General features: G+C 44.5%; 34 non-coding genes across 34 annotated transcripts; all 34 read right to left on the bottom strand.

Annotated features, from left to right (window-relative positions):
* Positions 1–1016: 1016 nt before the first annotated feature.
* Positions 1017–1088, bottom strand: trnae-cuc. The gene has a single exon. It is a non-coding gene; the product is annotated as a tRNA-Glu (tRNA).
* Positions 1089–1474: 386 nt separating this feature from the next.
* Positions 1475–1546, bottom strand: trnae-uuc. The gene has a single exon. It is a non-coding gene; the product is annotated as a tRNA-Glu (tRNA).
* Positions 1547–2924: 1378 nt separating this feature from the next.
* Positions 2925–2996, bottom strand: trnae-uuc. The gene has a single exon. It is a non-coding gene; the product is annotated as a tRNA-Glu (tRNA).
* Positions 2997–4373: 1377 nt separating this feature from the next.
* On the bottom strand, positions 4374–4445 carry trnae-uuc. Its single transcript has one exon. It is a non-coding gene; the product is annotated as a tRNA-Glu (tRNA).
* Positions 4446–5353: 908 nt separating this feature from the next.
* On the bottom strand, positions 5354–5425 carry trnae-cuc. The gene has a single exon. It is a non-coding gene; the product is annotated as a tRNA-Glu (tRNA).
* A 398-nt stretch (positions 5426–5823) lies between these two features.
* Positions 5824–5895, bottom strand: trnae-uuc. Its single transcript has one exon. It is a non-coding gene; the product is annotated as a tRNA-Glu (tRNA).
* Positions 5896–6803: 908 nt separating this feature from the next.
* On the bottom strand, positions 6804–6875 carry trnae-cuc. The gene has a single exon. It is a non-coding gene; the product is annotated as a tRNA-Glu (tRNA).
* Positions 6876–7273: 398 nt separating this feature from the next.
* On the bottom strand, positions 7274–7345 carry trnae-uuc. The gene has a single exon. It is a non-coding gene; the product is annotated as a tRNA-Glu (tRNA).
* A 908-nt stretch (positions 7346–8253) lies between these two features.
* Positions 8254–8325, bottom strand: trnae-cuc. Its single transcript has one exon. It is a non-coding gene; the product is annotated as a tRNA-Glu (tRNA).
* Positions 8326–8723: 398 nt separating this feature from the next.
* On the bottom strand, positions 8724–8795 carry trnae-uuc. The gene has a single exon. It is a non-coding gene; the product is annotated as a tRNA-Glu (tRNA).
* A 908-nt stretch (positions 8796–9703) lies between these two features.
* Positions 9704–9775, bottom strand: trnae-cuc. Its single transcript has one exon. It is a non-coding gene; the product is annotated as a tRNA-Glu (tRNA).
* Positions 9776–10173: 398 nt separating this feature from the next.
* Positions 10174–10245, bottom strand: trnae-uuc. The gene has a single exon. It is a non-coding gene; the product is annotated as a tRNA-Glu (tRNA).
* A 909-nt stretch (positions 10246–11154) lies between these two features.
* On the bottom strand, positions 11155–11226 carry trnae-cuc. Its single transcript has one exon. It is a non-coding gene; the product is annotated as a tRNA-Glu (tRNA).
* A 398-nt stretch (positions 11227–11624) lies between these two features.
* Positions 11625–11696, bottom strand: trnae-uuc. Its single transcript has one exon. It is a non-coding gene; the product is annotated as a tRNA-Glu (tRNA).
* Positions 11697–12605: 909 nt separating this feature from the next.
* On the bottom strand, positions 12606–12677 carry trnae-cuc. Its single transcript has one exon. It is a non-coding gene; the product is annotated as a tRNA-Glu (tRNA).
* Positions 12678–13075: 398 nt separating this feature from the next.
* Positions 13076–13147, bottom strand: trnae-uuc. The gene has a single exon. It is a non-coding gene; the product is annotated as a tRNA-Glu (tRNA).
* Positions 13148–14055: 908 nt separating this feature from the next.
* On the bottom strand, positions 14056–14127 carry trnae-cuc. The gene has a single exon. It is a non-coding gene; the product is annotated as a tRNA-Glu (tRNA).
* A 398-nt stretch (positions 14128–14525) lies between these two features.
* Positions 14526–14597, bottom strand: trnae-uuc. The gene has a single exon. It is a non-coding gene; the product is annotated as a tRNA-Glu (tRNA).
* Positions 14598–15505: 908 nt separating this feature from the next.
* trnae-cuc lies at positions 15506–15577 on the bottom strand. Its single transcript has one exon. It is a non-coding gene; the product is annotated as a tRNA-Glu (tRNA).
* A 398-nt stretch (positions 15578–15975) lies between these two features.
* Positions 15976–16047, bottom strand: trnae-uuc. Its single transcript has one exon. It is a non-coding gene; the product is annotated as a tRNA-Glu (tRNA).
* A 909-nt stretch (positions 16048–16956) lies between these two features.
* trnae-cuc lies at positions 16957–17028 on the bottom strand. Its single transcript has one exon. It is a non-coding gene; the product is annotated as a tRNA-Glu (tRNA).
* A 398-nt stretch (positions 17029–17426) lies between these two features.
* Positions 17427–17498, bottom strand: trnae-uuc. The gene has a single exon. It is a non-coding gene; the product is annotated as a tRNA-Glu (tRNA).
* A 908-nt stretch (positions 17499–18406) lies between these two features.
* On the bottom strand, positions 18407–18478 carry trnae-cuc. The gene has a single exon. It is a non-coding gene; the product is annotated as a tRNA-Glu (tRNA).
* Positions 18479–18876: 398 nt separating this feature from the next.
* trnae-uuc lies at positions 18877–18948 on the bottom strand. The gene has a single exon. It is a non-coding gene; the product is annotated as a tRNA-Glu (tRNA).
* A 908-nt stretch (positions 18949–19856) lies between these two features.
* On the bottom strand, positions 19857–19928 carry trnae-cuc. Its single transcript has one exon. It is a non-coding gene; the product is annotated as a tRNA-Glu (tRNA).
* Positions 19929–20326: 398 nt separating this feature from the next.
* trnae-uuc lies at positions 20327–20398 on the bottom strand. The gene has a single exon. It is a non-coding gene; the product is annotated as a tRNA-Glu (tRNA).
* A 908-nt stretch (positions 20399–21306) lies between these two features.
* On the bottom strand, positions 21307–21378 carry trnae-cuc. The gene has a single exon. It is a non-coding gene; the product is annotated as a tRNA-Glu (tRNA).
* A 398-nt stretch (positions 21379–21776) lies between these two features.
* trnae-uuc lies at positions 21777–21848 on the bottom strand. Its single transcript has one exon. It is a non-coding gene; the product is annotated as a tRNA-Glu (tRNA).
* A 908-nt stretch (positions 21849–22756) lies between these two features.
* Positions 22757–22828, bottom strand: trnae-cuc. The gene has a single exon. It is a non-coding gene; the product is annotated as a tRNA-Glu (tRNA).
* Positions 22829–23226: 398 nt separating this feature from the next.
* trnae-uuc lies at positions 23227–23298 on the bottom strand. Its single transcript has one exon. It is a non-coding gene; the product is annotated as a tRNA-Glu (tRNA).
* A 908-nt stretch (positions 23299–24206) lies between these two features.
* trnae-cuc lies at positions 24207–24278 on the bottom strand. The gene has a single exon. It is a non-coding gene; the product is annotated as a tRNA-Glu (tRNA).
* Positions 24279–24676: 398 nt separating this feature from the next.
* On the bottom strand, positions 24677–24748 carry trnae-uuc. Its single transcript has one exon. It is a non-coding gene; the product is annotated as a tRNA-Glu (tRNA).
* Positions 24749–25656: 908 nt separating this feature from the next.
* On the bottom strand, positions 25657–25728 carry trnae-cuc. Its single transcript has one exon. It is a non-coding gene; the product is annotated as a tRNA-Glu (tRNA).
* A 398-nt stretch (positions 25729–26126) lies between these two features.
* trnae-uuc lies at positions 26127–26198 on the bottom strand. The gene has a single exon. It is a non-coding gene; the product is annotated as a tRNA-Glu (tRNA).
* Between the last annotated feature and the right edge of the window lie 604 nt (positions 26199–26802).

Below are 26802 nucleotides of genomic sequence, written 5' to 3'. Positions count from 1 at the left end.
CCGCCTAGAAAGCAGTGTTTTGTGCCACTGTTTAGCAAAGCAGCATCGTAGCCTCACAAACTTGGTACCAAACGAAAGAGTCAATGGAGACGATCAAAACGAGCCCACTCGAGCCCATCTAGCTCTTTCATTTGTCTGCCAGCAGCTGGTTTTTTCACCTTGCTTAGGAGGCCTCAACGGAGCCGCCTAGAAAGTAGTGTTTTGTGCCACTGTTTAGCAAAGCAGCATTGTAGCCTCACAAACTTGGTACCAAACGAAACAGTAAATGGAGACGATCGAAACGAGCCCACTCGAGCCAATCTAGCTCTTTCCTTTGTCTGCCAGCAGCTGGTTTTTGACCTTAATGAGGCCTTAATCAGGGCCTCCTAAAAAGAAGTGTGTTTTGTGCCACTGTTTAGCAAAGCAGCATCGTAGCCTCACAAACTTGGTACCAAACGAAACAGTGAATCGAGACGATCGAAACAAGCCCACCTGAGCACATGTGGCTGTTTCTTTTGTCTCCCAGCAGCTGTTTTTTTCACCTTAATGAGGCCTTAATCAGGGCCTCCTAAAAAGAAGTGTACCGAACTTGGTTCCAAACCAAAGTTTAATTTAAGAGGATCAAAACAAGCCCACTTTAGAACAGGTAGCCCCCTCCTATGTCCTGCAGTATCTGTTTTTTGACCTTACTGTGGAAAAAATTAGGCGTACAGAAGGAGGGATGGTGTACGGGCCTGTTTTCCATTGGTTAATGGCTTATTTGCCCACCCAGCATAGTGCCAACATGTCTGAAACTGCACTACACGACCACAACTACGGACCGTAGCTTATTTAACTATGCATGTTTAGGAGGGGCCGAGGTGTACGGAAGGAGGGAGGCTGTACAGGCAACATGGAAGTATAAAACGGTTATCTGCCTCCTATATATAGGGGCTAAGGGGTGTGAGCATTTGTGGTTTCTTCAAGTGGTTAATGAATACCATCAATGCTTCAAAGATCTAACCACAAAATTCTGGTCGGTAAATACCTACATGACATTCCCTGACCGGGAATCGAACCCGGGCCGCGGCGGTGAGAGCGCCGAATCCTGACCACTAGACCATCAGGGATGCGATGCTTGCCAAGTTCAGAAGGCGTTCCAGCAATGTCTTCCATTCTGCAGCCTTAACTGGAGCTTGGCATTGTGGTGGCTTAAGTATTACTATAGGAGTGGTGTCCAAAGTCAATCCTCAAGGCTTGTTGTACTAAATGTTTTATGTTGGGTAAAGAGGTCAATTAGTTATTCGAGGAGTGGGGTATTTTGTGTCTAAGTCAAAATATGGCACTCCTTTACTTGACAAACACAAGGTGACTTTTTACTTGAAAAATCACCATTTATCTACACAGAATTAAGAGGTTTTCACCTTGTGTACGTTGAGGAAAACTGCTTACCACCAACAACTATGTTTAGACGAAAGTCAAGCTACAAGGACCTGGAGGCAAAGCTAACAGAGACTTCCCTGACCGGGAATCGAACCCGGGCCACAGCGGTGAAAGCGCTGAATCCTGACCACTAGACCATCAGGGATGTGCTGGCTGCCAAAATCAGAAGGTGCTCCGACAATGTCTTTCATCACACAGCCATACCGCCAACATGACATTGTGCCTACTTAAAGCTATTGTTGGTAATTCTGTTCAGAAAGACTTTTTTTGCTATACAATAGTCCTTCCGTCCTGGAAGTAATAAATACATGATGTATTCAGGAAAAGGAAGTTAAAAAATCCATCTCTGTGGGAGCTGCAGGCCTGAAAAAACTCTGACCAATCCCTGCCATCTGCACCGAAGAGAAGGGATTTGTCAGAGATTTGGTCCTACCCTCACCTGCCACCAGACCACAGTGGATTTGTGAGATTTCTTTCACGTGATGCCCCTGAGGAGCGGAAGAGCAGGCCATACGGTCTTGCGCATGCACAGTTATTCAAAAAGGGACTTTGGCAAACGTCTGGAAAAATTGCCGAGCCTACCTTTAAATATGATTTTATGTCTACAGCAGTGGTGTCCAGAGTCATCAATCAAGGGCCGGTGTCCTGCATGTTTTGTCCTGGTTCAACACCGCTGAACCTAATGACTGCTTAATTAGTAGGATTCTGCAGGCCTTGAAGACAGACTGAGAAGGTAAATGATTCATTTAGATCAGATGTGTTGGAGCTGGTCTAATAGACCAACCCTGGAGGACTGCAGATGGACATGTCAGGTCTATGGTTTTTTAAGGAGAAGAAACTTTGCAGTTTAACTCTTAGCTGGAGATACAGTCCAGGTACAGGCTGTTTACTTTCCAACTTTAGTTAGACTTTCTTCAGGGGACTTGATATTTCACTGTTCTTTCATAGGGTTAAGGTTGTGAGCATTTGTGATTTCTTCAAGTGGTTGATGAATACCATCAATGCTTCAAAGATCTAACCACAAAATTCTGACCGGTAAATACCTACAGGACATTCCCTGACCGGGAATCGAACCTGGACCGCGGCGGTGAGAGCGCCGAATCCTGACCACTAGACCATCAGGGATGCGATGCTTGCCAAGTTCAGAAGGCGTTCCAGCAATGTCTTCCATTCTGCAGCCTTAACTGGAGCTTGGCATTGTGGTGGCTTAAGTTTTAAACATATCTATAGGAGTGGTGTCCAAATTCAACCCTCAAGGCTTGTTGTACTAAATGTTTTATGTTGGGTAAAGAGGTCAATTAGTTATTCGAGGAGTGGGGTATTTTGTGTCTAAGTCAAAATATGGCACTCCTTTACTTTGCTTGACAAACACAAGGTGACTTTTTACTTGAAAAATCACCATTTATCTACACAGAATTAAGAGGTTTTCACCTTGTGTACGTTGAGGAAAACTGCTTACCACCAACAACTATGTTTAGACGAAAGTCAAGCTACAAGGACCTGGAGGCAAAGCTAACAGAGACTTCCCTGACCGGGAATCGAACCCGGGCCACAGCGGTGAAAGCGCTGAATCCTGACCACTAGACCATCAGGGATGTGCTGGCTGCCAAAATCAGAAGGTGCTCCGACAATGTCTTTCATCACACAGCCATACCGCCAACATGACATTGTGCCTACTTAAAGCTATTGTTGGTAATTCTGTTCAGAAAGACTTTTTTTGCTATACAATAGTCCTTCCGTCCTGGAAGTAATAAATACATGATGTATTCAGGAAAAGGAAGTTAAAAAATCCATCTCTGTGGGAGCTGCAGGCCTGAAAAAACTCTGACCAATCCCTGCCATCTGCACCGAAGAGAAGGGATTTGTCAGAGATTTGGTCCTACCCTCACCTGCCACCAGACCACAGTGGATTTGTGAGATTTATTTCACGTGATGCCCCTGAGGAGCGGAAGAGCAGGCCATACGGTCTTGCGCATGCACAGTTATTCAAAAAGGGACTTTGGCAAACGTCTGGAAAAATGCCGAGCCTACCTTTAAATATGATTTTATGTCTACAGCAGTGGTGTCCAGAGTCATCAATCAAGGGCCGGTGTCCTGCATGTTTTGTCCTGGTTCAACACCGCTGAACCTAATGACTGCTTAATTAGTAGGATTCTGCAGGCCTTGAAGACAGACTGAGAAGGTAAATGATTCATTTAGATCAGATGTGTTGGAGCTGGTCTAATAGACCAACCCTGGAGGACTGCAGATGGACATGTCAGGTCTATGGTTTTTTAAGGAGAAGAAACTTTGCAGTTTAACTCTTAGCTGGAGATACAGTCCAGGTACAGGCTGTTTACTTTCCAACTTTAGTTAGACTTTCTTCAGGGGACTTGATATTTCACTGTTCTTTCATAGGGTTAAGGTTGTGAGCTTTTGTGATTTCTTCAAGTGGTTGATGAATACCATCAATGCTTCAAAGATCTAACCACAAAATTCTGACCGGTAAATACCTACAGCACATTCCCTGACCGGGAATGGAACCCGGGCCGCGGCGGTGAGATCGCCGAATCCTGACCACTAGACCATCAGGGATGCGATGCTTGCCAAGTTCAGAAGGCGTTCCAGCAATGTCTTCCATTCTGCAGCCTTAACTGGAGCTTGGCATTGTGGTGGCTTAAGTTTTAAACATATCTATAGGAGTGGTGTCCAAAGTCAATCCTCAAGGCTTGTTGTACTAAATGTTTTATGTTGGGTAAAGAGGTCAATTAGTTATTCGAGGAGTGGGGTATTTTGTGTCTAAGTCAAAATATGGCACTCCTTTACTTTGCTTGACAAACACAAGGTGACTTTTTACTTGAAAAATCACCATTTATCTACACAGAATTAAGAGGTTTTCACCTTGTGTACGTTGAGGAAAACTACTTGCCACCAACAACTATGTTTAGACGAAAGTCAAGCTACAAGGACCTGGAGGCAAAGCTAACAGAGCCTTCCCTGACCGGGAATCGAACCCGGGCCACAGCGGTGAAAGCGCTGAATCCTGACCACTAGACCATCAGGGATGTGCTGGCTGCCAAAATCAGAAGGTGCTCCGACAATGTCTTTCATCACACAGCCATACCGCCAACATGACATTGTGCCTACTTAAAGCTATTGTTGGTAATTCTGTTCAGAAAGACTTTTTTTGCTATACAATAGTCCTTCCGTCCTGGAAGTAATAAATACATGATGTATTCAGGAAAAGGAAGTTAAAAAATCCATCTCTGTGGGAGCTGCAGGCCTGAAAAAACTCTGACCAATCCCTGCCATCTGCACCGAAGAGAAGGGATTTGTCAGAGATTTGGTCCTACCCTCACCTGCCACCAGACCACAGTGGATTTGTGAGATTTCTTTCACGTGATGCCCCTGAGGAGCGGAAGAGCAGGCCATACGGTCTTGCGCATGCACAGTTATTCAAAAAGGGACTTTGGCAAACGTCTGGAAAAATTGCCGAGCCTACCTTTAAATATGATTTTATGTCTACAGCAGTGGTGTCCAGAGTCATCAATCAAGGGCCGGTGTCCTGCATGTTTTGTCCTGGTTCAACACCGCTGAACCTAATGACTGCTTAATTAGTAGGATTCTGCAGGCCTTGAAGACAGACTGAGAAGGTAAATGATTCATTTAGATCAGATGTGTTGGAGCTGGTCTAATAGACCAACCCTGGAGGACTGCAGATGGACATGTCAGGTCTATGGTTTTTTAAGGAGAAGAAACTTTGCAGTTTAACTCTTAGCTGGAGATACAGTCCAGGTACAGGCTGTTTACTTTCCAACTTTAGTTAGACTTTCTTCAGGGGACTTGATATTTCACTGTTCTTTCATAGGGTTAAGGTTGTGAGCATTTGTGATTTCTTCAAGTGGTTGATGAATACCATCAATGCTTCAAAGATCTAACCACAAAATTCTGACCGGTAAATACCTACAGGACATTCCCTGACCGGGAATCGAACCCGGGCCGCGGCGGTGAGAGCGCCGAATCCTGACCACTAGACCATCAGGGATGCGATGCTTGCCAAGTTCAGAAGGCGTTCCAGCAATGTCTTCCATTCTGCAGCCTTAACTGGAGCTTGGCATTGTGGTGGCTTAAGTTTTAAACATATCTATAGGAGTGGTGTCCAAAGTCAATCCTCAAGGCTTGTTGTACTAAATGTTTTATGTTGGGTAAAGAGGTCAATTAGTTATTCGAGGAGTGGGGTATTTTGTGTCTAAGTCAAAATATGGCACTCCTTTACTTTGCTTGACAAACACAAGGTGACTTTTTACTTGAAAAATCACCATTTATCTACACAGAATTAAGAGGTTTTCACCTTGTGTACGTTGAGGAAAACTACTTGCCACCAACAACTATGTTTAGACGAAAGTCAAGCTACAAGGACCTGGAGGCAAAGCTAACAGAGACTTCCCTGACCGGGAATCGAACCCGGGCCACAGCGGTGAAAGCGCTGAATCCTGACCACTAGACCATCAGGGATGTGCTGGCTGCCAAAATCAGAAGGTGCTCCGACAATGTCTTTCATCACACAGCCATACCGCCAACATGACATTGTGCCTACTTAAAGCTATTGTTGGTAATTCTGTTCAGAAAGACTTTTTTTGCTATACAATAGTCCTTCCGTCCTGGAAGTAATAAATACATGATGTATTCAGGAAAAGGAAGTTAAAAAATCCATCTCTGTGGGAGCTGCAGGCCTGAAAAAACTCTGACCAATCCCTGCCATCTGCACCGAAGAGAAGGGATTTGTCAGAGATTTGGTCCTACCCTCACCTGCCACCAGACCACAGTGGATTTGTGAGATTTCTTTCACGTGATGCCCCTGAGGAGCGGAAGAGCAGGCCATACGGTCTTGCGCATGCACAGTTATTCAAAAAGGGACTTTGGCAAACGTCTGGAAAAATTGCCGAGCCTACCTTTAAATATGATTTTATGTCTACAGCAGTGGTGTCCAGAGTCATCAATCAAGGGCCGGTGTCCTGCATGTTTTGTCCTGGTTCAACACCGCTGAACCTAATGACTGCTTAATTAGTAGGATTCTGCAGGCCTTGAAGACAGACTGAGAAGGTAAATGATTCATTTAGATCAGATGTGTTGGAGCTGGTCTAATAGACCAACCCTGGAGGACTGCAGATGGACATGTCAGGTCTATGTTTTTTTAAGGAGAAGAAACTTTGCAGTTTAACTCTTAGCTGGAGATACAGTCCAGGTACAGGCTGTTTACTTTCCAACTTTAGTTAGACTTTCTTCAGGGGACTTGATATTTCACTGTTCTTTCATAGGGTTAAGGTTGTGAGCATTTGTGATTTCTTCAAGTGGTTGATGAATACCATCAATGCTTCAAAGATCTAACCACAAAATTCTGACCGGCAAATACCTACAGGACATTCCCTGACCGGGAATCGAACCCGGGCCGCGGCGGTGAGAGCGCCGAATCCTGACCACTAGACCATCAGGGATGCGATGCTTGCCAAGTTCAGAAGGCGTTCCAGCAATGTCTTCCATTCTGCAGCCTTAACTGGAGCTTGGCATTGTGGTGGCTTAAGTTTTAAACATATCTATAGGAGTGGTGTCCAAAGTCAATCCTCAAGGCTTGTTGTACTAAATGTTTTATGTTGGGTAAAGAGGTCAATTAGTTATTCGAGGAGTGGGGTATTTTGTGTCTAAGTCAAAATATGGCACTCCTTTACTTTGCTTGACAAACACAAGGTGACTTTTTACTTGAAAAATCACCATTTATCTACACAGAATTAAGAGGTTTTCACCTTGTGTACGTTGAGGAAAACTACTTGCCACCAACAACTATGTTTAGACGAAAGTCAAGCTACAAGGACCTGGAGGCAAAGCTAACAGAGACTTCCCTGACCGGGAATCGAACCCGGGCCACAGCGGTGAAAGCGCTGAATCCTGACCACTAGACCATCAGGGATGTGCTGGCTGCCAAAATCAGAAGGTGCTCCGACAATGTCTTTCATCACACAGCCATACCGCCAACATGACATTGTGCCTACTTAAAGCTATTGTTGGTAATTCTGTTCAGAAAGACTTTTTTTGCTATACAATAGTCCTTCCGTCCTGGAAGTAATAAATACATGATGTATTCAGGAAAAGGAAGTTAAAAAATCCATCTCTGTGGGAGCTGCAGGCCTGAAAAAACTCTGACCAATCCCTGCCATCTGCACCGAAGAGAAGGGATTTGTCAGAGATTTGGTCCTACCCTCACCTGCCACCAGACCACAGTGGATTTGTGAGATTTCTTTCACGTGATGCCCCTGAGGAGCGGAAGAGCAGGCCATACGGTCTTGCGCATGCACAGTTATTCAAAAAGGGACTTTGGCAAACGTCTGGAAAAATTGCCGAGCCTACCTTTAAATATGATTTTATGTCTACAGCAGTGGTGTCCAGAGTCATCAATCAAGGGCCGGTGTCCTGCATGTTTTGTCCTGGTTCAACACCGCTGAACCTAATGACTGCTTAATTAGTAGGATTCTGCAGGCCTTGAAGACAGACTGAGAAGGTAAATGATTCATTTAGATCAGATGTGTTGGAGCTGGTCTAATAGACCAACCCTGGAGGACTGCAGATGGACATGTCAGGTCTATGGTTTTTTAAGGAGAAGAAACTTTGCAGTTTAACTCTTAGCTGGAGATACAGTCCAGGTACAGGCTGTTTACTTTCCAACTTTAGTTAGACTTTCTTCAGGGGACTTGATATTTCACTGTTCTTTCATAGGGTTAAGGTTGTGAGCATTTGTGATTTCTTCAAGTGGTTGATGAATACCATCAATGCTTCAAAGATCTAACCACAAAATTCTGACCGGTAAATACCTACAGGACATTCCCTGACCGGGAATCGAACCCGGGCCGCGGCGGTGAGAGCGCCGAATCCTGACCACTAGACCATCAGGGATGCGATGCTTGCCAAGTTCAGAAGGCGTTCCAGCAATGTCTTCCATTCTGCAGCCTTAACTGGAGCTTGGCATTGTGGTGGCTTAAGTTTTAAACATATCTATAGGAGTGGTGTCCAAAGTCAATCCTCAAGGCTTGTTGTACTAAATGTTTTATGTTGGGTAAAGAGGTCAATTAGTTATTCGAGGAGTGGGGTATTTTGTGTCTAAGTCAAAATATGGCACTCCTTTACTTTGCTTGACAAACACAAGGTGACTTTTTACTTGAAAAATCACCATTTATCTACACAGAATTAAGAGGTTTTCACCTTGTGTACGTTGAGGAAAACTGCTTGCCACCAACAACTATGTTTAGACGAAAGTCAAGCTACAAGGACCTGGAGGCAAAGCTAACAGAGACTTCCCTGACCGGGAATCGAACCCGGGCCACAGCGGTGAAAGCGCTGAATCCTGACCACTAGACCATCAGGGATGTGCTGGCTGCCAAAATCAGAAGGTGCTCCGACAATGTCTTTCATCACACAGCCATACCGCCAACATGACATTGTGCCTACTTAAAGCTATTGTTGGTAATTCTGTTCAGAAAGACTTTTTTTGCTATACAATAGTCCTTCCGTCCTGGAAGTAATAAATACATGATGTATTCAGGAAAAGGAAGTTAAAAAATCCATCTCTGTGGGAGCTGCAGGCCTGAAAAAACTCTGACCAATCCCTGCCATCTGCACCGAAGAGAAGGGATTTGTCAGAGATTTGGTCCTACCCTCACCTGCCACCAGACCACAGTGGATTTGTGAGATTTCTTTCACGTGATGCCCCTGAGGAGCGGAAGAGCAGGCCATACGGTCTTGCGCATGCACAGTTATTCAAAAAGGGACTTTGGCAAACGTCTGGAAAAATTGCCGAGCCTACCTTTAAATATGATTTTATGTCTACAGCAGTGGTGTCCAGAGTCATCAATCAAGGGCCGGTGTCCTGCATGTTTTGTCCTGGTTCAACACCGCTGAACCTAATGACTGCTTAATTAGTAGGATTCTGCAGGCCTTGAAGACAGACTGAGAAGGTAAATGATTCATTTAGATCAGATGTGTTGGAGCTGGTCTAATAGACCAACCCTGGAGGACTGCAGATGGACATGTCAGGTCTATGGTTTTTTAAGGAGAAGAAACTTTGCAGTTTAACTCTTAGCTGGAGATACAGTCCAGGTACAGGCTGTTTACTTTCCAACTTTAGTTAGACTTTCTTCAGGGGACTTGATATTTCACTGTTCTTTCATAGGGTTAAGGTTGTGAGCATTTGTGATTTCTTCAAGTGGTTGATGAATACCATCAATGCTTCAAAGATCTAACCACAAAATTCTGACCGGTAAATACCTACAGGACATTCCCTGACCGGGAATCGAACCCGGGCCGCGGCGGTGAGAGCGCCGAATCCTGACCACTAGACCATCAGGGATGCGATGCTTGCCAAGTTCAGAAGGCGTTCCAGCAATGTCTTCCATTCTGCAGCCTTAACTGGAGCTTGGCATTGTGGTGGCTTAAGTTTTAAACATATCTATAGGAGTGGTGTCCAAAGTCAATCCTCAAGGCTTGTTGTACTAAATGTTTTATGTTGGGTAAAGAGGTCAATTAGTTATTCGAGGAGTGGGGTATTTTGTGTCTAAGTCAAAATATGGCACTCCTTTACTTTGCTTGACAAACACAAGGTGACTTTTTACTTGAAAAATCACCATTTATCTACACAGAATTAAGAGGTTTTCACCTTGTGTACGTTGAGGAAAACTGCTTGCCACCAACAACTATGTTTAGACGAAAGTCAAGCTACAAGGACCTGGAGGCAAAGCTAACAGAGACTTCCCTGACCGGGAATCGAACCCGGGCCACAGCGGTGAAAGCGCTGAATCCTGACCACTAGACCATCAGGGATGTGCTGGCTGCCAAAATCAGAAGGTGCTCCGACAATGTCTTTCATCACACAGCCATACCGCCAACATGACATTGTGCCTACTTAAAGCTATTGTTGGTAATTCTGTTCAGAAAGACTTTTTTTTGCTATACAATAGTCCTTCCGTCCTGGAAGTAATAAATACATGATGTATTCAGGAAAAGGAAGTTAAAAAATCCATCTCTGTGGGAGCTGCAGGCCTGAAAAAACTCTGACCAATCCCTGCCATCTGCACCGAAGAGAAGGGATTTGTCAGAGATTTGGTCCTACCCTCACCTGCCACCAGACCACAGTGGATTTGTGAGATTTCTTTCACGTGATGCCCCTGAGGAGCGGAAGAGCAGGCCATACGGTCTTGCGCATGCACAGTTATTCAAAAAGGGACTTTGGCAAACGTCTGGAAAAATTGCCGAGCCTACCTTTAAATATGATTTTATGTCTACAGCAGTGGTGTCCAGAGTCATCAATCAAGGGCCGGTGTCCTGCATGTTTTGTCCTGGTTCAACACCGCTGAACCTAATGACTGCTTAATTAGTAGGATTCTGCAGGCCTTGAAGACAGACTGAGAAGGTAAATGATTCATTTAGATCAGATGTGTTGGAGCTGGTCTAATAGACCAACCCTGGAGGACTGCAGATGGACATGTCAGGTCTATGGTTTTTTAAGGAGAAGAAACTTTGCAGTTTAACTCTTAGCTGGAGATACAGTCCAGGTACAGGCTGTTTACTTTCCAACTTTAGTTAGACTTTCTTCAGGGGACTTGATATTTCACTGTTCTTTCATAGGGTTAAGGTTGTGAGCATTTGTGATTTCTTCAAGTGGTTGATGAATACCATCAATGCTTCAAAGATCTAACCACAAAATTCTGACCGGTAAATACCTACAGGACATTCCCTGACCGGGAATCGAACCCGGGCCGCGGCGGTGAGAGCGCCGAATCCTGACCACTAGACCATCAGGGATGCGATGCTTGCCAAGTTCAGAAGGCGTTCCAGCAATGTCTTCCATTCTGCAGCCTTAACTGGAGCTTGGCATTGTGGTGGCTTAAGTTTTAAACATATCTATAGGAGTGGTGTCCAAAGTCAATCCTCAAGGCTTGTTGTACTAAATGTTTTATGTTGGGTAAAGAGGTCAATTAGTTATTCGAGGAGTGGGGTATTTTGTGTCTAAGTCAAAATATGGCACTCCTTTACTTTGCTTGACAAACACAAGGTGACTTTTTACTTGAAAAATCACCATTTATCTACACAGAATTAAGAGGTTTTCACCTTGTGTACGTTGAGGAAAACTGCTTGCCACCAACAACTATGTTTAGACGAAAGTCAAGCTACAAGGACCTGGAGGCAAAGCTAACAGAGACTTCCCTGACCGGGAATCGAACCCGGGCCACAGCGGTGAAAGCGCTGAATCCTGACCACTAGACCATCAGGGATGTGCTGGCTGCCAAAATCAGAAGGTGCTCCGACAATGTCTTTCATCACACAGCCATACCGCCAACATGACATTGTGCCTACTTAAAGCTATTGTTGGTAATTCTGTTCAGAAAGACTTTTTTTTGCTATACAATAGTCCTTCCGTCCTGGAAGTAATAAATACATGATGTATTCAGGAAAAGGAAGTTAAAAAATCCATCTCTGTGGGAGCTGCAGGCCTGAAAAAACTCTGACCAATCCCTGCCATCTGCACCGAAGAGAAGGGATTTGTCAGAGATTTGGTCCTACCCTCACCTGCCACCAGACCACAGTGGATTTGTGAGATTTCTTTCACGTGATGCCCCTGAGGAGCGGAAGAGCAGGCCATACGGTCTTGCGCATGCACAGTTATTCAAAAAGGGACTTTGGCAAACGTCTGGAAAAATTGCCGAGCCTACCTTTAAATATGATTTTATGTCTACAGCAGTGGTGTCCAGAGTCATCAATCAAGGGCCGGTGTCCTGCATGTTTTGTCCTGGTTCAACACCGCTGAACCTAATGACTGCTTAATTAGTAGGATTCTGCAGGCCTTGAAGACAGACTGAGAAGGTAAATGATTCATTTAGATCAGATGTGTTGGAGCTGGTCTAATAGACCAACCCTGGAGGACTGCAGATGGACATGTCAGGTCTATGGTTTTTTAAGGAGAAGAAACTTTGCAGTTTAACTCTTAGCTGGAGATACAGTCCAGGTACAGGCTGTTTACTTTCCAACTTTAGTTAGACTTTCTTCAGGGGACTTGATATTTCACTGTTCTTTCATAGGGTTAAGGTTGTGAGCATTTGTGATTTCTTCAAGTGGTTGATGAATACCATCAATGCTTCAAAGATCTAACCACAAAATTCTGACCGGTAAATACCTACAGGACATTCCCTGACCGGGAATCGAACCCGGGCCGCGGCGGTGAGAGCGCCGAATCCTGACCACTAGACCATCAGGGATGCGATGCTTGCCAAGTTCAGAAGGCGTTCCAGCAATGTCTTCCATTCTGCAGCCTTAACTGGAGCTTGGCATTGTGGTGGCTTAAGTTTTAAACATATCTATAGGAGTGGTGTCCAAAGTCAATCCTCAAGGCTTGTTGTACTAAATGTTTTATGTTGGGTAAAGAGGTCAATTAGTTATTCGAGGAGTGGGGTATTTTGTGTCTAAGTCAAAATATGGCACTCCTTTACTTTGCTTGACAAACACAAGGTGACTTTTTACTTGAAAAATCACCATTTATCTACACAGAATTAAGAGGTTTTCACCTTGTGTACGTTGAGGAAAACTGCTTGCCACCAACAACTATGTTTAGACGAAAGTCAAGCTACAAGGACCTGGAGGCAAAGCTAACAGAGACTTCCCTGACCGGGAATCGAACCCGGGCCACAGCGGTGAAAGCGCTGAATCCTGACCACTAGACCATCAGGGATGTGCTGGCTGCCAAAATCAGAAGGTGCTCCGACAATGTCTTTCATCACACAGCCATACCGCCAACATGACATTGTGCCTACTTAAAGCTATTGTTGGTAATTCTGTTCAGAAAGACTTTTTTTGCTATACAATAGTCCTTCCGTCCTGGAAGTAATAAATACATGATGTATTCAGGAAAAGGAAGTTAAAAAATCCATCTCTGTGGGAGCTGCAGGCCTGAAAAAACTCTGACCAATCCCTGCCATCTGCACCGAAGAGAAGGGATTTGTCAGAGATTTGGTCCTACCCTCACCTGCCACCAGACCACAGTGGATTTGTGAGATTTCTTTCACGTGATGCCCCTGAGGAGCGGAAGAGCAGGCCATACGGTCTTGCGCATGCACAGTTATTCAAAAAGGGACTTTGGCAAACGTCTGGAAAAATTGCCGAGCCTACCTTTAAATATGATTTTATGTCTACAGCAGTGGTGTCCAGAGTCATCAATCAAGGGCCGGTGTCCTGCATGTTTTGTCCTGGTTCAACACCGCTGAACCTAATGACTGCTTAATTAGTAGGATTCTGCAGGCCTTGAAGACAGACTGAGAAGGTAAATGATTCATTTAGATCAGATGTGTTGGAGCTGGTCTAATAGACCAACCCTGGAGGACTGCAGATGGACATGTCAGGTCTATGGTTTTTTAAGGAGAAGAAACTTTGCAGTTTAACTCTTAGCTGGAGATACAGTCCAGGTACAGGCTGTTTACTTTCCAACTTTAGTTAGACTTTCTTCAGGGGACTTGATATTTCACTGTTCTTTCATAGGGTTAAGGTTGTGAGCATTTGTGATTTCTTCAAGTGGTTGATGAATACCATCAATGCTTCAAAGATCTAACCACAAAATTCTGACCGGTAAATACCTACAGGACATTCCCTGACCGGGAATCGAACCCGGGCCGCGGCGGTGAGAGCGCCGAATCCTGACCACTAGACCATCAGGGATGCGATGCTTGCCAAGTTCAGAAGGCGTTCCAGCAATGTCTTCCATTCTGCAGCCTTAACTGGAGCTTGGCATTGTGGTGGCTTAAGTTTTAAACATATCTATAGGAGTGGTGTCCAAAGTCAATCCTCAAGGCTTGTTGTACTAAATGTTTTATGTTGGGTAAAGAGGTCAATTAGTTATTCGAGGAGTGGGGTATTTTGTGTCTAAGTCAAAATATGGCACTCCTTTACTTTGCTTGACAAACACAAGGTGACTTTTTACTTGAAAAATCACCATTTATCTACACAGAATTAAGAGGTTTTCACCTTGTGTACGTTGAGGAAAACTGCTTGCCACCAACAACTATGTTTAGACGAAAGTCAAGCTACAAGGACCTGGAGGCAAAGCTAACAGAGACTTCCCTGACCGGGAATCGAACCCGGGCCACAGCGGTGAAAGCGCTGAATCCTGACCACTAGACCATCAGGGATGTGCTGGCTGCCAAAATCAGAAGGTGCTCCGACAATGTCTTTCATCACACAGCCATACCGCCAACATGACATTGTGCCTACTTAAAGCTATTGTTGGTAATTCTGTTCAGAAAGACTTTTTTTGCTATACAATAGTCCTTCCGTCCTGGAAGTAATAAATACATGATGTATTCAGGAAAAGGAAGTTAAAAAATCCATCTCTGTGGGAGCTGCAGGCCTGAAAAAACTCTGACCAATCCCTGCCATCTGCACCGAAGAGAAGGGATTTGTCAGAGATTTGGTCCTACCCTCACCTGCCACCAGACCACAGTGGATTTGTGAGATTTCTTTCACGTGATGCCCCTGAGGAGCGGAAGAGCAGGCCATACGGTCTTGCGCATGCACAGTTATTCAAAAAGGGACTTTGGCAAACGTCTGGAAAAATTGCCGAGCCTACCTTTAAATATGATTTTATGTCTACAGCAGTGGTGTCCAGAGTCATCAATCAAGGGCCGGTGTCCTGCATGTTTTGTCCTGGTTCAACACCGCTGAACCTAATGACTGCTTAATTAGTAGGATTCTGCAGGCCTTGAAGACAGACTGAGAAGGTAAATGATTCATTTAGATCAGATGTGTTGGAGCTGGTCTAATAGACCAACCCTGGAGGACTGCAGATGGACATGTCAGGTCTATGGTTTTTTAAGGAGAAGAAACTTTGCAGTTTAACTCTTAGCTGGAGATACAGTCCAGGTACAGGCTGTTTACTTTCCAACTTTAGTTAGACTTTCTTCAGGGGACTTGATATTTCACTGTTCTTTCATAGGGTTAAGGTTGTGAGCATTTGTGATTTCTTCAAGTGGTTGATGAATACCATCAATGCTTCAAAGATCTAACCACAAAATTCTGACCGGTAAATACCTACAGGACATTCCCTGACCGGGAATCGAACCCGGGCCGCGGCGGTGAGAGCGCCGAATCCTGACCACTAGACCATCAGGGATGCGATGCTTGCCAAGTTCAGAAGGCGTTCCAGCAATGTCTTCCATTCTGCAGCCTTAACTGGAGCTTGGCATTGTGGTGGCTTAAGTTTTAAACATATCTATAGGAGTGGTGTCCAAAGTCAATCCTCAAGGCTTGTTGTACTAAATGTTTTATGTTGGGTAAAGAGGTCAATTAGTTATTCGAGGAGTGGGGTATTTTGTGTCTAAGTCAAAATATGGCACTCCTTTACTTTGCTTGACAAACACAAGGTGACTTTTTACTTGAAAAATCACCATTTATCTACACAGAATTAAGAGGTTTTCACCTTGTGTACGTTGAGGAAAACTGCTTGCCACCAACAACTATGTTTAGACGAAAGTCAAGCTACAAGGACCTGGAGGCAAAGCTAACAGAGACTTCCCTGACCGGGAATCGAACCCGGGCCACAGCGGTGAAAGCGCTGAATCCTGACCACTAGACCATCAGGGATGTGCTGGCTGCCAAAATCAGAAGGTGCTCCGACAATGTCTTTCATCACACAGCCATACCGCCAACATGACATTGTGCCTACTTAAAGCTATTGTTGGTAATTCTGTTCAGAAAGACTTTTTTTGCTATACAATAGTCCTTCCGTCCTGGAAGTAATAAATACATGATGTATTCAGGAAAAGGAAGTTAAAAAATCCATCTCTGTGGGAGCTGCAGGCCTGAAAAAACTCTGACCAATCCCTGCCATCTGCACCGAAGAGAAGGGATTTGTCAGAGATTTGGTCCTACCCTCACCTGCCACCAGACCACAGTGGATTTGTGAGATTTCTTTCACGTGATGCCCCTGAGGAGCGGAAGAGCAGGCCATACGGTCTTGCGCATGCACAGTTATTCAAAAAGGGACTTTGGCAAACGTCTGGAAAAATTGCCGAGCCTACCTTTAAATATGATTTTATGTCTACAGCAGTGGTGTCCAGAGTCATCAATCAAGGGCCGGTGTCCTGCATGTTTTGTCCTGGTTCAACACCGCTGAACCTAATGACTGCTTAATTAGTAGGATTCTGCAGGCCTTGAAGACAGACTGAGAAGGTAAATGATTCATTTAGATCAGATGTGTTGGAGCTGGTCTAATAGACCAACCCTGGAGGACTGCAGATGGACATGTCAGGTCTATGGTTTTTTTAAGTAGAAGAAACTTTGCAGTTTAACTCTTAGCTGGAGATACAGTCCAGGTACAGGCTGTTTACTTTCCAACTTTAGTTAGACTTTCTTCAGGGGACTTGATATTTCACTGTTCTTTCATAGGGTTAAGGTTGTGAGCATTTGTGATTTCTTCAAGTGGTTGATGAATACCATCAATGCTTCAAAGATCTAACCACAAAATTCTGACCGGCAAATACCTACAGGACATTCCCTGACCGGGAATCGAACCCGGGCCGCGGCGGTGAGAGCGCCGAATCCTGACCACTAGACCATCAGGGATGCGATGCTTGCCAAGTTCAGAAGGCGTTCCAGCAATGTCTTCCATTCTGCAGCCTTAACTGGAGCTTGGCATTGTGGTGGCTTAAGTTTTAAACATATCTATAGGAGTGGTGTCCAAAGTCAATCCTCAAGGCTTGTTGTACTAAATGTTTTATGTTGGGTAAAGAGGTCAATTAGTTATTCGAGGAGTGGGGTATTTTGTGTCTAAGTCAAAATATGGCACTCCTTTACTTTGCTTGACAAACACAAGGTGACTTTTTACTTGAAAAATCACCATTTATCTACACAGAATTAAGAGGTTTTCACCTTGTGTACGTTGAGGAAAACTGCTTGCCACCAACAACTATGTTTAGACGAAAGTCAAGCTACAAGGACCTGGAGGCAAAGCTAACAGAGACTTCCCTGACCGGGAATCGAACCCGGGCCACAGCGGTGAAAGCGCTGAATCCTGACCACTAGACCATCAGGGATGTGCTGGCTGCCAAAATCAGAAGGTGCTCCGACAATGTCTTTCATCACACAGCCATACCGCCAACATGACATTGTGCCTACTTAAAGCTATTGTTGGTAATTCTGTTCAGAAAGACTTTTTTTGCTATACAATAGTCCTTCCGTCCTGGAAGTAATAAATACATGATGTATTCAGGAAAAGGAAGTTAAAAAATCCATCTCTGTGGGAGCTGCAGGCCTGAAAAAACTCTGACCAATCCCTGCCATCTGCACCGAAGAGAAGGGATTTGTCAGAGATTTGGTCCTACCCTCACCTGCCACCAGACCACAGTGGATTTGTGAGATTTCTTTCACGTGATGCCCCTGAGGAGCGGAAGAGCAGGCCATACGGTCTTGCGCATGCACAGTTATTCAAAAAGGGACTTTGGCAAACGTCTGGAAAAATTGCCGAGCCTACCTTTAAATATGATTTTATGTCTACAGCAGTGGTGTCCAGAGTCATCAATCAAGGGCCGGTGTCCTGCATGTTTTGTCCTGGTTCAACACCGCTGAACCTAATGACTGCTTAATTAGTAGGATTCTGCAGGCCTTGAAGACAGACTGAGAAGGTAAATGATTCATTTAGATCAGATGTGTTGGAGCTGGTCTAATAGACCAACCCTGGAGGACTGCAGATGGACATGTCAGGTCTATGGTTTTTTAAGGAGAAGAAACTTTGCAGTTTAACTCTTAGCTGGAGATACAGTCCAGGTACAGGCTGTTTACTTTCCAACTTTAGTTAGACTTTCTTCAGGGGACTTGATATTTCACTGTTCTTTCATAGGGTTAAGGTTGTGAGCATTTGTGATTTCTTCAAGTGGTTGATGAATACCATCAATGCTTCAAAGATCTAACCACAAAATTCTGACCGGTAAATACCTACAGGACATTCCCTGACCGGGAATCGAACCCGGGCCGCGGCGGTGAGAGCGCCGAATCCTGACCACTAGACCATCAGGGATGCGATGCTTGCCAAGTTCAGAAGGCGTTCCAGCAATGTCTTCCATTCTGCAGCCTTAACTGGAGCTTGGCATTGTGGTGGCTTAAGTTTTAAACATATCTATAGGAGTGGTGTCCAAAGTCAATCCTCAAGGCTTGTTGTACTAAATGTTTTATGTTGGGTAAAGAGGTCAATTAGTTATTCGAGGAGTGGGGTATTTTGTGTCTAAGTCAAAATATGGCACTCCTTTACTTTGCTTGACAAACACAAGGTGACTTTTTACTTGAAAAATCACCATTTATCTACACAGAATTAAGAGGTTTTCACCTTGTGTACGTTGAGGAAAACTGCTTGCCACCAACAACTATGTTTAGACGAAAGTCAAGCTACAAGGACCTGGAGGCAAAGCTAACAGAGACTTCCCTGACCGGGAATCGAACCCGGGCCACAGCGGTGAAAGCGCTGAATCCTGACCACTAGACCATCAGGGATGTGCTGGCTGCCAAAATCAGAAGGTGCTCCGACAATGTCTTTCATCACACAGCCATACCGCCAACATGACATTGTGCCTACTTAAAGCTATTGTTGGTAATTCTGTTCAGAAAGACTTTTTTTGCTATACAATAGTCCTTCCGTCCTGGAAGTAATAAATACATGATGTATTCAGGAAAAGGAAGTTAAAAAATCCATCTCTGTGGGAGCTGCAGGCCTGAAAAAACTCTGACCAATCCCTGCCATCTGCACCGAAGAGAAGGGATTTGTCAGAGATTTGGTCCTACCCTCACCTGCCACCAGACCACAGTGGATTTGTGAGATTTCTTTCACGTGATGCCCCTGAGGAGCGGAAGAGCAGGCCATACGGTCTTGCGCATGCACAGTTATTCAAAAAGGGACTTTGGCAAACGTCTGGAAAAATTGCCGAGCCTACCTTTAAATATGATTTTATGTCTACAGCAGTGGTGTCCAGAGTCATCAATCAAGGGCCGGTGTCCTGCATGTTTTGTCCTGGTTCAACACCGCTGAACCTAATGACTGCTTAATTAGTAGGATTCTGCAGGCCTTGAAGACAGACTGAGAAGGTAAATGATTCATTTAGATCAGATGTGTTGGAGCTGGTCTAATAGACCAACCCTGGAGGACTGCAGATGGACATGTCAGGTCTATGGTTTTTTAAGGAGAAGAAACTTTGCAGTTTAACTCTTAGCTGGAGATACAGTCCAGGTACAGGCTGTTTACTTTCCAACTTTAGTTAGACTTTCTTCAGGGGACTTGATATTTCACTGTTCTTTCATAGGGTTAAGGTTGTGAGCATTTGTGATTTCTTCAAGTGGTTGATGAATACCATCAATGCTTCAAAGATCTAACCACAAAATTCTGACCGGTAAATACCTACAGGACATTCCCTGACCGGGAATCGAACCCGGGCCGCGGCGGTGAGAGCGCCGAATCCTGACCACTAGACCATCAGGGATGCGATGCTTGCCAAGTTCAGAAGGCGTTCCAGCAATGTCTTCCATTCTGCAGCCTTAACTGGAGCTTGGCATTGTGGTGGCTTAAGTTTTAAACATATCTATAGGAGTGGTGTCCAAAGTCAATCCTCAAGGCTTGTTGTACTAAATGTTTTATGTTGGGTAAAGAGGTCAATTAGTTATTCGAGGAGTGGGGTATTTTGTGTCTAAGTCAAAATATGGCACTCCTTTACTTTGCTTGACAAACACAAGGTGACTTTTTACTTGAAAAATCACCATTTATCTACACAGAATTAAGAGGTTTTCACCTTGTGTACGTTGAGGAAAACTGCTTACCACCAACAACTATGTTTAGACGAAAGTCAAGCTACAAGGACCTGGAGGCAAAGCTAACAGAGACTTCCCTGACCGGGAATCGAACCCGGGCCACAGCGGTGAAAGCGCTGAATCCTGACCACTAGACCATCAGGGATGTGCTGGCTGCCAAAATCAGAAGGTGCTCCGACAATGTCTTTCATCACACAGCCATACCGCCAACATGACATTGTGCCTACTTAAAGCTATTGTTGGTAATTCTGTTCAGAAAGACTTTTTTTGCTATACAATAGTCCTTCCGTCCTGGAAGTAATAAATACATGATGTATTCAGGAAAAGGAAGTTAAAAAATCCATCTCTGTGGGAGCTGCAGGCCTGAAAAAACTCTGACCAATCCCTGCCATCTGCACCGAAGAGAAGGGATTTGTCAGAGATTTGGTCCTACCCTCACCTGCCACCAGACCACAGTGGATTTGTGAGATTTCTTTCACGTGATGCCCCTGAGGAGCGGAAGAGCAGGCCATACGGTCTTGCGCATGCACAGTTATTCAAAAAGGGACTTTGGCAAACGTCTGGAAAAATTGCCGAGCCTACCTTTAAATATGATTTTATGTCTACAGCAGTGGTGTCCAGAGTCATCAATCAAGGGCCGGTGTCCTGCATGTTTTGTCCTGGTTCAACACCGCTGAACCTAATGACTGCTTAATTAGTAGGATTCTGCAGGCCTTGAAGACAGACTGAGAAGGTAAATGATTCATTTAGATCAGATGTGTTGGAGCTGGTCTAATAGACCAACCCTGGAGGACTGCAGATGGACATGTCAGGTCTATGGTTTTTTAAGGAGAAGAAACTTTGCAGTTTAACTCTTAGCTGGAGATACAGTCCAGGTACAGGCTGTTTACTTTCCAACTTTAGTTAGACTTTCTTCAGGGGACTTGATATTTCACTGTTCTTTCATAGGGTTAAGGTTGTGAGCATTTGTGATTTCTTCAAGTGGTTGATGAATACCATCAATGCTTCAAAGATCTAACCACAAAATTCTGACCGGTAAATACCTACAGGACATTCCCTGACCGGGAATCGAACCCGGGCCGCGGCGGTGAGAGCGCCGAATCCTGACCACTAGACCATCAGGGATGCGATGCTTGCCAAGTTCAGAAGGCGTTCCAGCAATGTCTTCCATTCTGCAGCCTTAACTGGAGCTTGGCATTGTGGTGGCTTAAGTTTTAAACATATCTATAGGAGTGGTGTCCAAAGTCAATCCTCAAGGCTTGTTGTACTAAATGTTTTATGTTGGGTAAAGAGGTCAATTAGTTATTCGAGGAGTGGGGTATTTTGTGTCTAAGTCAAAATATGGCACTCCTTTACTTTGCTTGACAAACACAAGGTGACTTTTTACTTGAAAAATCACCATTTATCTACACAGAATTAAGAGGTTTTCACCTTGTGTACGTTGAGGAAAACTGCTTGCCACCAACAACTATGTTTAGACGAAAGTCAAGCTACAAGGACCTGGAGGCAAAGCTAACAGAGACTTCCCTGACCGGGAATCGAACCCGGGCCACAGCGGTGAAAGCGCTGAATCCTGACCACTAGACCATCAGGGATGTGCTGGCTGCCAAAATCAGAAGGTGCTCCGACAATGTCTTTCATCACACAGCCATACCGCCAACATGACATTGTGCCTACTTAAAGCTATTGTTGGTAATTCTGTTCAGAAAGACTTTTTTTGCTATACAATAGTCCTTCCGTCCTGGAAGTAATAAATACATGATGTATTCAGGAAAAGGAAGTTAAAAAATCCATCTCTGTGGGAGCTGCAGGCCTGAAAAAACTCTGACCAATCCCTGCCATCTGCACCGAAGAGAAGGGATTTGTCAGAGATTTGGTCCTACCCTCACCTGCCACCAGACCACAGTGGATTTGTGAGATTTCTTTCACGTGATGCCCCTGAGGAGCGGAAGAGCAGGCCATACGGTCTTGCGCATGCACAGTTATTCAAAAAGGGACTTTGGCAAACGTCTGGAAAAATTGCCGAGCCTACCTTTAAATATGATTTTATGTCTACAGCAGTGGTGTCCAGAGTCATCAATCAAGGGCCGGTGTCCTGCATGTTTTGTCCTGGTTCAACACCGCTGAACCTAATGACTGCTTAATTAGTAGGATTCTGCAGGCCTTGAAGACAGACTGAGAAGGTAAATGATTCATTTAGATCAGATGTGTTGGAGCTGGTCTAATAGACCAACCCTGGAGGACTGCAGATGGACATGTCAGGTCTATGGTTTTTTAAGGAGAAGAAACTTTGCAGTTTAACTCTTAGCTGGAGATACAGTCCAGGTACAGGCTGTTTACTTTCCAACTTTAGTTAGACTTTCTTCAGGGGACTTGATATTTCACTGTTCTTTCATAGGGTTAAGGTTGTGAGCATTTGTGATTTCTTCAAGTGGTTGATGAATACCATCAATGCTTCAAAGATCTAACCACAAAATTCTGACCGGTAAATACCTACAGGACATTCCCTGACCGGGAATCGAACCCGGGCCGCGGCGGTGAGAGCGCCGAATCCTGACCACTAGACCATCAGGGATGCGATGCTTGCCAAGTTCAGAAGGCGTTCCAGCAATGTCTTCCATTCTGCAGCCTTAACTGGAGCTTGGCATTGTGGTGGCTTAAGTTTTAAACATATCTATAGGAGTGGTGTCCAAAGTCAATCCTCAAGGCTTGTTGTACTAAATGTTTTATGTTGGGTAAAGAGGTCAATTAGTTATTCGAGGAGTGGGGTATTTTGTGTCTAAGTCAAAATATGGCACTCCTTTACTTTGCTTGACAAACACAAGGTGACTTTTTACTTGAAAAATCACCATTTATCTACACAGAATTAAGAGGTTTTCACCTTGTGTACGTTGAGGAAAACTGCTTGCCACCAACAACTATGTTTAGACGAAAGTCAAGCTACAAGGACCTGGAGGCAAAGCTAACAGAGACTTCCCTGACCGGGAATCGAACCCGGGCCACAGCGGTGAAAGCGCTGAATCCTGACCACTAGACCATCAGGGATGTGCTGGCTGCCAAAATCAGAAGGTGCTCCGACAATGTCTTTCATCACACAGCCATACCGCCAACATGACATTGTGCCTACTTAAAGCTATTGTTGGTAATTCTGTTCAGAAAGACTTTTTTTGCTATACAATAGTCCTTCCGTCCTGGAAGTAATAAATACATGATGTATTCAGGAAAAGGAAGTTAAAAAATCCATCTCTGTGGGAGCTGCAGGCCTGAAAAAACTCTGACCAATCCCTGCCATCTGCACCGAAGAGAAGGGATTTGTCAGAGATTTGGTCCTACCCTCACCTGCCACCAGACCACAGTGGATTTGTGAGATTTCTTTCACGTGATGCCCCTGAGGAGCGGAAGAGCAGGCCATACGGTCTTGCGCATGCACAGTTATTCAAAAAGGGACTTTGGCAAACGTCTGGAAAAATTGCCGAGCCTACCTTTAAATATGATTTTATGTCTACAGCAGTGGTGTCCAGAGTCATCAATCAAGGGCCGGTGTCCTGCATGTTTTGTCCTGGTTCAACACCGCTGAACCTAATGACTGCTTAATTAGTAGGATTCTGCAGGCCTTGAAGACAGACTGAGAAGGTAAATGATTCATTTAGATCAGATGTGTTGGAGCTGGTCTAATAGACCAACCCTGGAGGACTGCAGATGGACATGTCAGGTCTATGGTTTTTTAAGGAGAAGAAACTTTGCAGTTTAACTCTTAGCTGGAGATACAGTCCAGGTACAGGCTGTTTACTTTCCAACTTTAGTTAGACTTTCTTCAGGGGACTTGATATTTCACTGTTCTTTCATAGGGTTAAGGTTGTGAGCATTTGTGATTTCTTCAAGTGGTTGATGAATACCATCAATGCTTCAAAGATCTAACCACAAAATTCTGACCGGTAAATACCTACAGGACATTCCCTGACCGGGAATCGAACCCGGGCCGCGGCGGTGAGAGCGCCGAATCCTGACCACTAGACCATCAGGGATGCGATGCTTGCCAAGTTCAGAAGGCGTTCCAGCAATGTCTTCCATTCTGCAGCCTTAACTGGAGCTTGGCATTGTGGTGGCTTAAGTTTTAAACATATCTATAGGAGTGGTGTCCAAAGTCAATCCTCAAGGCTTGTTGTACTAAATGTTTTATGTTGGGTAAAGAGGTCAATTAGTTATTCGAGGAGTGGGGTATTTTGTGTCTAAGTCAAAATATGGCACTCCTTTACTTTGCTTGACAAACACAAGGTGACTTTTTACTTGAAAAATCACCATTTATCTACACAGAATTAAGAGGTTTTCACCTTGTGTACGTTGAGGAAAACTGCTTGCCACCAACAACTATGTTTAGACGAAAGTCAAGCTACAAGGACCTGGAGGCAAAGCTAACAGAGACTTCCCTGACCGGGAATCGAACCCGGGCCACAGCGGTGAAAGCGCTGAATCCTGACCACTAGACCATCAGGGATGTGCTGGCTGCCAAAATCAGAAGGTGCTCCGACAATGTCTTTCATCACACAGCCATACCGCCAACATGACATTGTGCCTACTTAAAGCTATTGTTGGTAATTCTGTTCAGAAAGACTTTTTTTGCTATACAATAGTCCTTCCGTCCTGGAAGTAATAAATACATGATGTATTCAGGAAAAGGAAGTTAAAAAATCCATCTCTGTGGGAGCTGCAGGCCTGAAAAAACTCTGACCAATCCCTGCCATCTGCACCGAAGAGAAGGGATTTGTCAGAGATTTGGTCCTACCCTCACCTGCCACCAGACCACAGTGGATTTGTGAGATTTCTTTCACGTGATGCCCCTGAGGAGCGGAAGAGCAGGCCATACGGTCTTGCGCATGCACAGTTATTCAAAAAGGGACTTTGGCAAACGTCTGGAAAAATTGCCGAGCCTACCTTTAAATATGATTTTATGTCTACAGCAGTGGTGTCCAGAGTCATCAATCAAGGGCCGGTGTCCTGCATGTTTTGTCCTGGTTCAACACCGCTGAACCTAATGACTGCTTAATTAGTAGGATTCTGCAGGCCTTGAAGACAGACTGAGAAGGTAAATGATTCATTTAGATCAGATGTGTTGGAGCTGGTCTAATAGACCAACCCTGGAGGACTGCAGATGGACATGTCAGGTCTATGGTTTTTTAAGGAGAAGAAACTTTGCAGTTTAACTCTTAGCTGGAGATACAGTCCAGGTACAGGCTGTTTACTTTCCAACTTTAGTTAGACTTTCTTCAGGGGACTTGATATTTCACTGTTCTTTCATAGGGTTAAGGTTGTGAGCATTTGTGATTTCTTCAAGTGGTTGATGAATACCATCAATGCTTCAAAGATCTAACCACAAAATTCTGACCGGTAAATACCTACAGGACATTCCCTGACCGGGAATCGAACCCGGGCCGCGGCGGTGAGAGCGCCGAATCCTGACCACTAGACCATCAGGGATGCGATGCTTGCCAAGTTCAGAAGGCGTTCCAGCAATGTCTTCCATTCTGCAGCCTTAACTGGAGCTTGGCATTGTGGTGGCTTAAGTTTTAAACATATCTATAGGAGTGGTGTCCAAAGTCAATCCTCAAGGCTTGTTGTACTAAATGTTTTATGTTGGGTAAAGAGGTCAATTAGTTATTCGAGGAGTGGGGTATTTTGTGTCTAAGTCAAAATATGGCACTCCTTTACTTTGCTTGACAAACACAAGGTGACTTTTTACTTGAAAAATCACCATTTATCTACACAGAATTAAGAGGTTTTCACCTTGTGTACGTTGAGGAAAACTGCTTACCACCAACAACTATGTTTAGACGAAAGTCAAGCTACAAGGACCTGGAGGCAAAGCTAACAGAGACTTCCCTGACCGGGAATCGAACCCGGGCCACAGCGGTGAAAGCGCTGAATCCTGACCACTAGACCATCAGGGATGTGCTGGCTGCCAAAATCAGAAGGTGCTCCGACAATGTCTTTCATCACACAGCCATACCGCCAACATGACATTGTGCCTACTTAAAGCTATTGTTGGTAATTCTGTTCAGAAAGACTTTTTTTGCTATACAATAGTCCTTCCGTCCTGGAAGTAATAAATACATGATGTATTCAGGAAAAGGAAGTTAAAAAATCCATCTCTGTGGGAGCTGCAGGCCTGAAAAAACTCTGACCAATCCCTGCCATCTGCACCGAAGAGAAGGGATTTGTCAGAGATTTGGTCCTACCCTCACCTGCCACCAGACCACAGTGGATTTGTGAGATTTCTTTCACGTGATGCCCCTGAGGAGCGGAAGAGCAGGCCATACGGTCTTGCGCATGCACAGTTATTCAAAAAAGGGACTTTGGCAAACGTCTGGAAAAATTGCCGAGCCTACCTTTAAATATGATTTTATGTCTACAGCAGTGGTGTCCAGAGTCATCAATCAAGGGCCGGTGTCCTGCATGTTTTGTCCTGGTTCAACACCGCTGAACCTAATGACTGCTTAATTAGTAGGATTCTGCAGGCCTTGAAGACAGACTGAGAAGGTAAATGATTCATTT

The sequence above is a fragment of the Fundulus heteroclitus genome, unplaced genomic scaffold (genome assembly GCF_011125445.2).
Source record: "Fundulus heteroclitus isolate FHET01 unplaced genomic scaffold, MU-UCD_Fhet_4.1 scaffold_347, whole genome shotgun sequence".
Taxonomy (NCBI): domain Eukaryota; kingdom Metazoa; phylum Chordata; class Actinopteri; order Cyprinodontiformes; family Fundulidae; genus Fundulus; species Fundulus heteroclitus.
This window is presented reverse-complemented; position numbering and strand designations above follow the sequence as displayed.